The sequence below is a fragment of the Tupaia chinensis genome, unplaced genomic scaffold (genome assembly GCF_000334495.1).
Source record: "Tupaia chinensis unplaced genomic scaffold, TupChi_1.0 Scaffold000048_1, whole genome shotgun sequence".
In the NCBI taxonomy this organism is placed as follows: Eukaryota; Metazoa; Chordata; class Mammalia; order Scandentia; family Tupaiidae; genus Tupaia; species Tupaia belangeri.
The window spans coordinates 764,659-772,704 of NW_006159506.1; the positions used below are offsets into that span (position 1 = coordinate 764,659).

Sequence of the window (8,046 nt, forward strand, 5' to 3'; positions counted from 1 at the left end):
CTATGGCGGGCGAGTGCCCGGTCACTCAAGTGAAAACCTCGCAAAAAAAAAAAAAAAAAAAAGAAGAGTATAGTTTGTAAAAGATCACAGAGGACCGCTAGGTTTAATGTGTTCAGATTTTAAAATCTTAAACTATTAATATCATGAAGGCATTTATGGTTGACTTGGGCTTGTTTTGCATAAAAGGTTATTGTATAAGTTTTTCATTAAATTTTCAATAGTTTGAACTGATAGGAACGGAAATGATACGTCCTTACCAAAACTGTATCTGTTTCTGAACTGTTTGTTAAGATTTTCGTTGGAATGGTTCATGCGATTTTTTTTTTTTTCCTTTCCTGTTTCACGCAGGTCACGGCAAAACCCCAAAAGATGCAGCGTCAGTTCGGGCCACACATCCGATACCAGCAGCCTGTGGGATTTACTATTTTGAAGTAAAAATTGTCAGTAAAGGAAGAGATGGGTAAGTATCAATTCCGGCGGGAAGACTTCTTTGGTATTCTTGGATAACTATTTTTGTTTCGATTCATAATGTTTATAATTGGAAAATTGGAATATTGGAAATTTTGGTCACTGGAAGAATGATACCTGCGTGCTCCATGTAGCAGTTCCATTTAAGTTTAAAACAAAATCTAGAGCTTGAGCTGGTCATCGTAACTAAGTCTACCTGGTAGATTTATGATTAAAACAGAGGACTGGCGTTAAATACAGTAGCGGGACTGTGACTCATTTTCCATGGCTTTTCTTACACTGCCCTTTCCTGAACCCTGCTGAGAAGTCCAACCTGCTCGAAACCCGTTGACCAAAGCCAGAAGGTATTTTATAGGAGCTGGAACTTGGAATTTTAGGTTTTGAATGGGAAGTAGATGTTCGTATGCTCTGGTTGGAGGGGCTTCCCAGGGCTCAGGATGTATTCGAGTGTAGAAGCTTCCAAATGAGAACTCTCTGGTACAAGGTATTTTATAGGAGCTGGAACTTGGAATTTTAGGTTTTGAATGGGAAGTAGATGTTCGTATGCTCTGGTTGGAGGGGCTTCCCAGGGCTCAGGATGTATTCGAGTGTAGAATGAGAACCCTCTGGTACCTCCAGGAAGCAACTTTTTATTTTAGCGCTTTTCAGCTTGGATCAGTGTGTGTGGCGTGTGTACATCTGAATCACTTACGGAACTCTTAAAAAGATAGTGGTTTGGGCCTTATCCCGGAAATTCCCAGGTCAGAATCTTCAGAGTAGAGCTTTGGGCAAGGGAGGCATTTTGAGGCAGGTGCACAGGGAGTTTTGGCATGGACCCAGGTTAGGAATGACAGAGCTGCGATTCCTGGGTCTCTCCTGTGGTATTTCCCCACACTGGAGGCAGAGGCCCCTCAGGGCAGCCGTAGGGTGTTTGTCCAGCTGCTACGGGGAAGACATTGGGCTGTACTGTAGGTAGGTTGGTTGTTTTTATTTATTTATTTATTTTTATTTTTTTTATCCAATTCACCAGAAGGGCATATGCATTCACCAGAGAGAGAATGAGTGAAGTAAGAAAGCACCCCACGGAGTATGGTCCCGCCACAGTCTCTTCTCCACCCTCTCTCTGTCCCTTTGAGATTTGGGGCACGCTTGCACATGTGCCCACCTGTTTTCAGCACTCTTGGTCCAAGGCTTGAATGGTGCGGTTGGCACTGTGGGATCCAGCCGCCTTAACCGTGAGCTGGCACAATTGACCTGTATTTTTTATTTTTATTGTTTTAAGAATTATTTAAGGGTCTGGCAGATGGTGTGGTGGTTAAGGCTCTAGACTCCCACATGGCTGACCATGGTTTGAGTCCTGGACCTGGCAGCTCTCTCTTTCTCACTCTCTCTCTCTTTTTCACTCTCTCTCTCTCTCTGTCTGTCTCTGTCTCTGTTTCTATCTAATGAAACTGAAGAACAATAATAAATTACAAATTAAATAATTTTTTTTTAAATTAATTTTTTAAATTTTTCATTATTATTTCTCTCTCTCTCTCTGTCTGTCTCTGTCTCTGTTTCTATCTAATGAAACTGAAGAACAATAATAAATTAAAAATTAAATAATTATTTTTTAAAAATTAATTTTTAAATTTTTCATTATTATTGTTATTAATTTGCTGAAGGGCGTGTGTGTTCACAGAGGAGATAGAGAGATAGATAGTGAGAAAAGAAGTTGCCAGGTCTGGGACTCGAACTGTGGTTGTTCTTTCTGGGAGTCCAGCCCCACAACCACCACACCACCTTCTGGCCCCAGTTGACCTGTATTTGAAATCAATTGCTTAACCCATTTTAGGGGACAAAATCACTGTATTCAGTGGATTTCTTACTCCTAATTTTTTTTTTTTTGCTGCCTATTCTCAGCGTCAACCATATGAAAAGTAGGAATGGAAACCTTAGACCACAGTGAAAGCTTTTTATTTAAACACCTCAGTTTCCCAGGGTGATCAAACCAGAGATGAGATCAGAGATGCCAAGGACAAATCTGCGGAGGCCCCCGGTTGAGACGGGGACGTGTTTGTGACATTTCTGACCTTACAGCCGCACAGTCCAGAAGCCGGTCCTTACACTTCAGGTCATACCAGCACCCCGTTAAGCTAGTGGTGTTGGGGCGGTTTCCAGGCTTCTTTTCACCGTTCACCCTCCTTGTCTTACCTTTGTGTGCTCCTGACGGGAACTTTTCCTGGCTTGCCAATACCTGGACGAGTCTCAGGGCTGATGCGCCAGCTCGGGTTGTCCCCTTGATGCCCAGAGCACTGCACTAACCAGAGGTTTGCACAGGGATTTACATTTAGCTTGTTAAACACCTTCTTCTGAAACCAGTTTGCTAGTCTTTTCACTATTGTTAGAAATTTGAGAAGTCCCTGCTTTTCCCTTTCTCTGTCCGTCTCCGCTCCGTCTCCTTAGCTGGGTCCTGAATTACCTAGGTGATTGGATCATTGATTGGCTCAGTTGCTGCTGGTTTTGGTCTTTTTTTTTTTGGAGAGGTTTTTGCCATAGGGCGCTTGTGCTTGTCAAACAGACAGAGAGAGAGACAGAGAGACAGAAAGCGAGAAATCTCCCCCCTCCAGGGGTGATGGCCACTCCGCAATCCCTTCTCCTCCATTCTCCTCTCAGGATCTTGGGCACGCACGCACATGAGCCCGGCGTGAGTTTTAAGCCACCGGGCTCAGGATGCGAACCATGGTCGACTACATGGGAGTCCAGTGACATTGCCATTACGCTAACTGCTGGTCTCTGGTTTTGGTATTAAATTGTCTATAGCTATTGTCTGTGTTCTAATACAGACCTGCATTGTGTCTGTCCCTCTCTTGAGATCATTCACAATGTCTTTAAAAAAAAAAATTCCACATAATCACATATATCTTTACAGTGTATTGCATTTCTTCTTCCAGCACAGTTAACATGCATGCCAGTCAAGACAAACACATGACTAACCACCTCATCATCAAATAGAATTTCATCATTTTTTTAGATTATTATTATTATTATTATTACTTATTTTCTTTATTTTTCTTTTTAACATTCAATCACTATATATCATTTGGCTCGTAAAGAGAATTTACCCAACACGAAACACTGCTCAGGCCAGTCCAGTTGGGAATACTACATGTGTTATCACCAACAGGTAATAAACCATTTCTGTCTCCCACTAATGTCCCGCCTCTCTATTTGAGAATGAAAAACTAAAACTCCTTGGGCCCAGCAGGTAGCAGGATGGTTAAGGTGCTGGACTCCCACGTGGCCAACCGCGGATCATGTATTGGACCCAGTGGCTTGGAAATCATGCCGGGCATGTGGCCATGTGTGCCCAGAAATCTCAAGAGGAGAAGGGACTGTGGCGTGGCCACCCTCCCTCGGGGGTGATTTCTCGCTTTCCCTCTCTCCGGGTCTTTCTGTCTTTCTCTTCTCTGGCAGGCTCATGTGCTCTATGACAAAAACCTAAGAACAAACCCAACCCACCAAACTCCTAAGCAGGGTCCTTTGTGATATATAAACTCTTCTAAAGTCCCGGCACCTTTGTAAAAAATGGGCCCGGAAGAACAGTTGTTAGTTACCTTTCCTTCGTAATGATGTGTGTTCATGTGAGACTTTATTATTCTCAACTTAAAATTGAATTCTTTTAAGCAGTATGTTTATCTAAGCTTAGGACAAGTAAATAAATATTTGGGTCCAAGATCTTGGGTTTTTAGAGCAATTGTCAGTGGTAACAAGTTTTTTTTATGAAATGGCAAGAGTTGGGTATGAATTGCCTCTCTGAGCTGAGTAAAGAAAACAGAAGAACAGCTGTTAACATATTATGTGCTTGAAATGGCTTTTAATTTATTTTATGATAAGCATTATGTCCTTTTTTTAATTTGAATTTTTCCTTTTTTTAGCTGTAGGGGATGTGGGATCATTGGAGAGAAGTGGGGAGAGGGGCAAAGGAGGATGGTCTCGCTGCAGTCCCTTCTCCTCCATTTTCCTCTCAGGATTTTGGGCACACACTCTGTGTGTTTCCTGAGCCACCAGTTCCAGGACTTGAACCGCACAGTCGGCCGTGTGAGATCCAGTCGCCTTAACCACTGTGCCGGCCTCTGGCCTGATGTTTTATTTCTAGGTCTGCCTTAGAAAGGCAGGACCATGACTGATGATTCTAATTTGATTTCCTGTTTTAAAGTTTCCTTCTTTCCTCCATGAGCGAGAGAGACAGAGATAGAGGCATGGATACCCCCAGCAGGGTTTCCACTGTTCTCTGTTTCTAGTTTCAGCCGGTCAGGATCACAGGCATGGCTGGGCACACTTGCCTGTGCAGGAGAACTCGGGGAGTGAACCTGGGACCTCTCCTGTGGCTTCAGCGTCACAGCGTCGTGCTACCACTGTGCCTGGCCATGTTACTTGTATTTATTTTGGTGCGGAAGTATTTGTTTTTTTATTGGGTTGTCCAGAAAGTCATGATGCATCTTTGCATAGAGAAACAGAAAAATACATCATGACTTTCCTGACAACCTAGAAATTCACTGTAGAGGAGAACCAGCAGTTAGCGTAATGGCTATGTCGCTGGACTCCCACATAGCCGACTGCGGTTTGCGTCCCAGACCTGGTGACTTAAAACTCACGCCGGGCACGTGTGCCTGCGTGCCCAAGATCCCGAGAGGAGAATGGAGGGCAAAGGGATTGCAGCGTGACCATCCCCCCGGGGGGTGACTTCTCACTTTCTGTCTCTCTGTCTCTCTCTGTCTGTCTGGTGAGCGCACGTGCCCTATAGCGAAAACCTCTCAAAAAAAAAAAAACAAAACAAAAACAAATTCACTGTAGGGCATGTGCACTTGCTGGAGAGAGACAACGAGAGAGAGGAAGGGAGAAAGCGTCCTGGGAGGGTGGCCACGCTGCAAACACTTCCCCTCCAGTCTCAGGACTTCCGCTGAGTCTGGGAGGCAGGTTGCACAGTCAGCCACGTGGGGTCGGGCCACCTGAACCCCCTGCCGTCGGCTGGTCCTGTTCTGTGCTCTTATTAATGATCTGTGACTACGGAGACGCGTTTCCAAAAAAGTAAGGAAAAAAAATCTTAGGAAGGTACTTTTAGTTTGGGAGTTTGGTTCAAATTTGAAATTATGCATACGAGGCCGTGAAGTTGCGGTTAATTTTAAATGTGAGAGAGACAGTTCTTATTTGAACATTTCTCGAATTATAATTTATTATGAATGTGGTATTTTTAGCTCTTCAAACAAAATATTGATGCGATTCTTTGACAGTGATTCAGGAAGAGCTGGCGAGTAATCCAGGCACTGACTTATTCATAAATTCTTCTGATCATGAGAAAGTGCGCTCTTCCAGCGTGCTTCTGGGGTGCTTACTGACTTCCTAGCTGATTCCTCGGGGGGACGGGGAAAAAGGCCTTCTCATCAGGGTTCAGAAGGCTTTCCTGCTCGAAGGCCCTCCCCTTCTAATTTTTGATTGGCTGTAAGCAGCAAATGGAAGCCGAGATGGACAGTGTGGACCAAGAGTCGATGATACATTCGTTAATTTAACAGATAGATTGGGTTGTCAGGAAAGTCAGTGGTACACTTTTGCATAGAAAAACACAGAAAAACGCATCGTGACTTCCCCGACAGCCCGATATGTGGGCCAGCTTTGGTTCTTCACGCCATCAGCAGCTGAACGGGTGTAAGGAATTCTGTTATTTATCTCTCTTAGTGGAGGGCCTGGCATGCAGTCAAAACTGTTAATAGGTATGTCAGATTTAGGACGTGGAAGGGGCCGTGGCTCAGGGCAGGGAGCAGACATATGCCCTTAACTTTAGGTGAAGACATCACGTGAGGAATTTAAGGATGAGACTGTGTGGGAAGGCTGAGGAGAGCGTAATGAATCCTGGCCCAAGGAAGCAGATTTATAAAGGCAATTGGGTTTGATAGATAGACTCTCTAAATGAGTTAGAATTCAAGAGGCTTTGTCAGGGGAGACTGTTTCAGACTGGTGAGTGTCACGGGCAGAGTGGAGCTGACCGGCCGTTAGCAGAGGTGTGTGGTTTCATGTGGTGGGGACTTGGTGGATGACTGTGAGAGTCCGCAGGTTAGAGACCCTGGGCGCGGCAGGAGCCAGGGACTTGGCGGATGACCCTGAGAGTCCGTGGGTTAGAGACCTGGTGAGAGCCCACGGTGGGTGGGCACTGCAGGAGCGGGGACTTGGTGGATGACTGGAGAGTCCGCGGGTTAGAGACCTGGTGAGAGCCTAGGGCAGCGAGCACTGCAGGAGCGGGGAACCTTCAGTCTTTTGACGTTAGGAAGCGATACGTACCTGGTTTTTGTTTGTTCTTAAAATTTTTTAAATTTTGCCAGAGAGAGACCGAGGGAGGGAGGGACGGAGCTGGAAAGTGAGAAAGCATCCCTCAGTGGGGATGATCACCCTCCTGCAGTCCCTTCTCCGGTATTCCTTTGGGGATTTTGGGTGCATGCATACATGTCCCAGTGTGTTTTTCAAGCCATCAGGGCTGGGTTTCAAACCACCTAGTCAGCCACGTGGAATCCAGCCACCTTAACACGCAGGCCACGGGCCGTTCCTGGTGTCCTGGAAGACAGGAACGGGGAGTGTGTGGTATGTGATGGCAAGACTGTTAGCGAGCATACGGACAAAGGTGGGAACCATTGTGACAGATTTTAAAAATGACGGAGGACGAAGTTTGGTTCGATGATGAGGATTCGTAAGGGTGGAGACAGCAGCAGAGGTGGCCGAGGCGGGGTCCCTTCCACCCCAGCCTTCTCAGAGAAGAGGGATATGAACTTGAGAGCACGTTGTTAAATCCAGTGTGAGGTGCTGAGTAACAGACTCTGAGAGACCAGAGAGGTCGGGGGAGGAAGCAGCCAGCTCCACTGGAGGACGGGGTGGTGGTCAGAAGGCTGCCCGGAAGGCCCACCTGCAGTCGGGAGAACGAGGCCACACCGAGCCCTCCACTTCCCTGGCCTTGGCTTTCTCAGACTGGTTTCTGGGCTGTCCCTCCTGACTTAAAAGAGGAAGAACTGATTTAGAAGTTGACGACTTGTTGAGAAACAGTGGAGATTTAAATCGTGGCTCTGCCCTGACTAGTTCTGTAATTTTGTACCGTTTGAAAACTGAGTCCTTCTGTAAAAGGGAAGTAGTGATGCCAGACTTACAGGACCGGATTAAATGATTCGCCGAAAGCACTGATTAGAGTGCCCGGTGCACAGCACACGTGAGGTTGCTCAGGACTGCTGCTAGCAGATGCCGGGTGCACAGCTCGCCCGCGATTGCCCGCCGCCGCCGCCGGGAGCTAACGGGTGCACAGCTCGCCCGCGATTGTCTGACACCGCTGCCCAGAGCTCACGGGTGCACAGCTTGCCCGTGATTGCCCGCCGCCGCCGGGCGCTGGCGAGTGCTGCCCCGCCGCGCCCGGGGGTTGGCGAGTCCACGGCCCCCCCGCGATTGCCAGAGCTGCCGGTGCATAGCTCACGCGGTGCTGCTGAGGGAAGCTCAGCCCTAGTGCTGAGAAGGAGTAAGTGCAGAGATATGGGGGAAGGGATTCTTCAAAAGACCTTACCTGCGTCTTATTTATTTATTTATTTA

At 46.6% G+C, this 8,046-nt stretch overlaps 1 protein-coding gene across 1 annotated transcript in view; it reads left to right on the forward strand.

Moving 5' to 3' along the window:
- The first annotated feature begins 348 nt into the window (after nt 1-348).
- The window catches only part of RANBP9 (RAN binding protein 9), a 75,642-nt gene continuing 67,944 nt past the window's right edge, over nt 349-8,046 (forward strand). The window contains exon 1 of the mRNA XM_027774802.1: nt 349-460. The gene's annotated coding sequence lies outside the window, so the exon portion shown is untranslated. The remainder of the gene's footprint in view (nt 461-8,046) is intronic.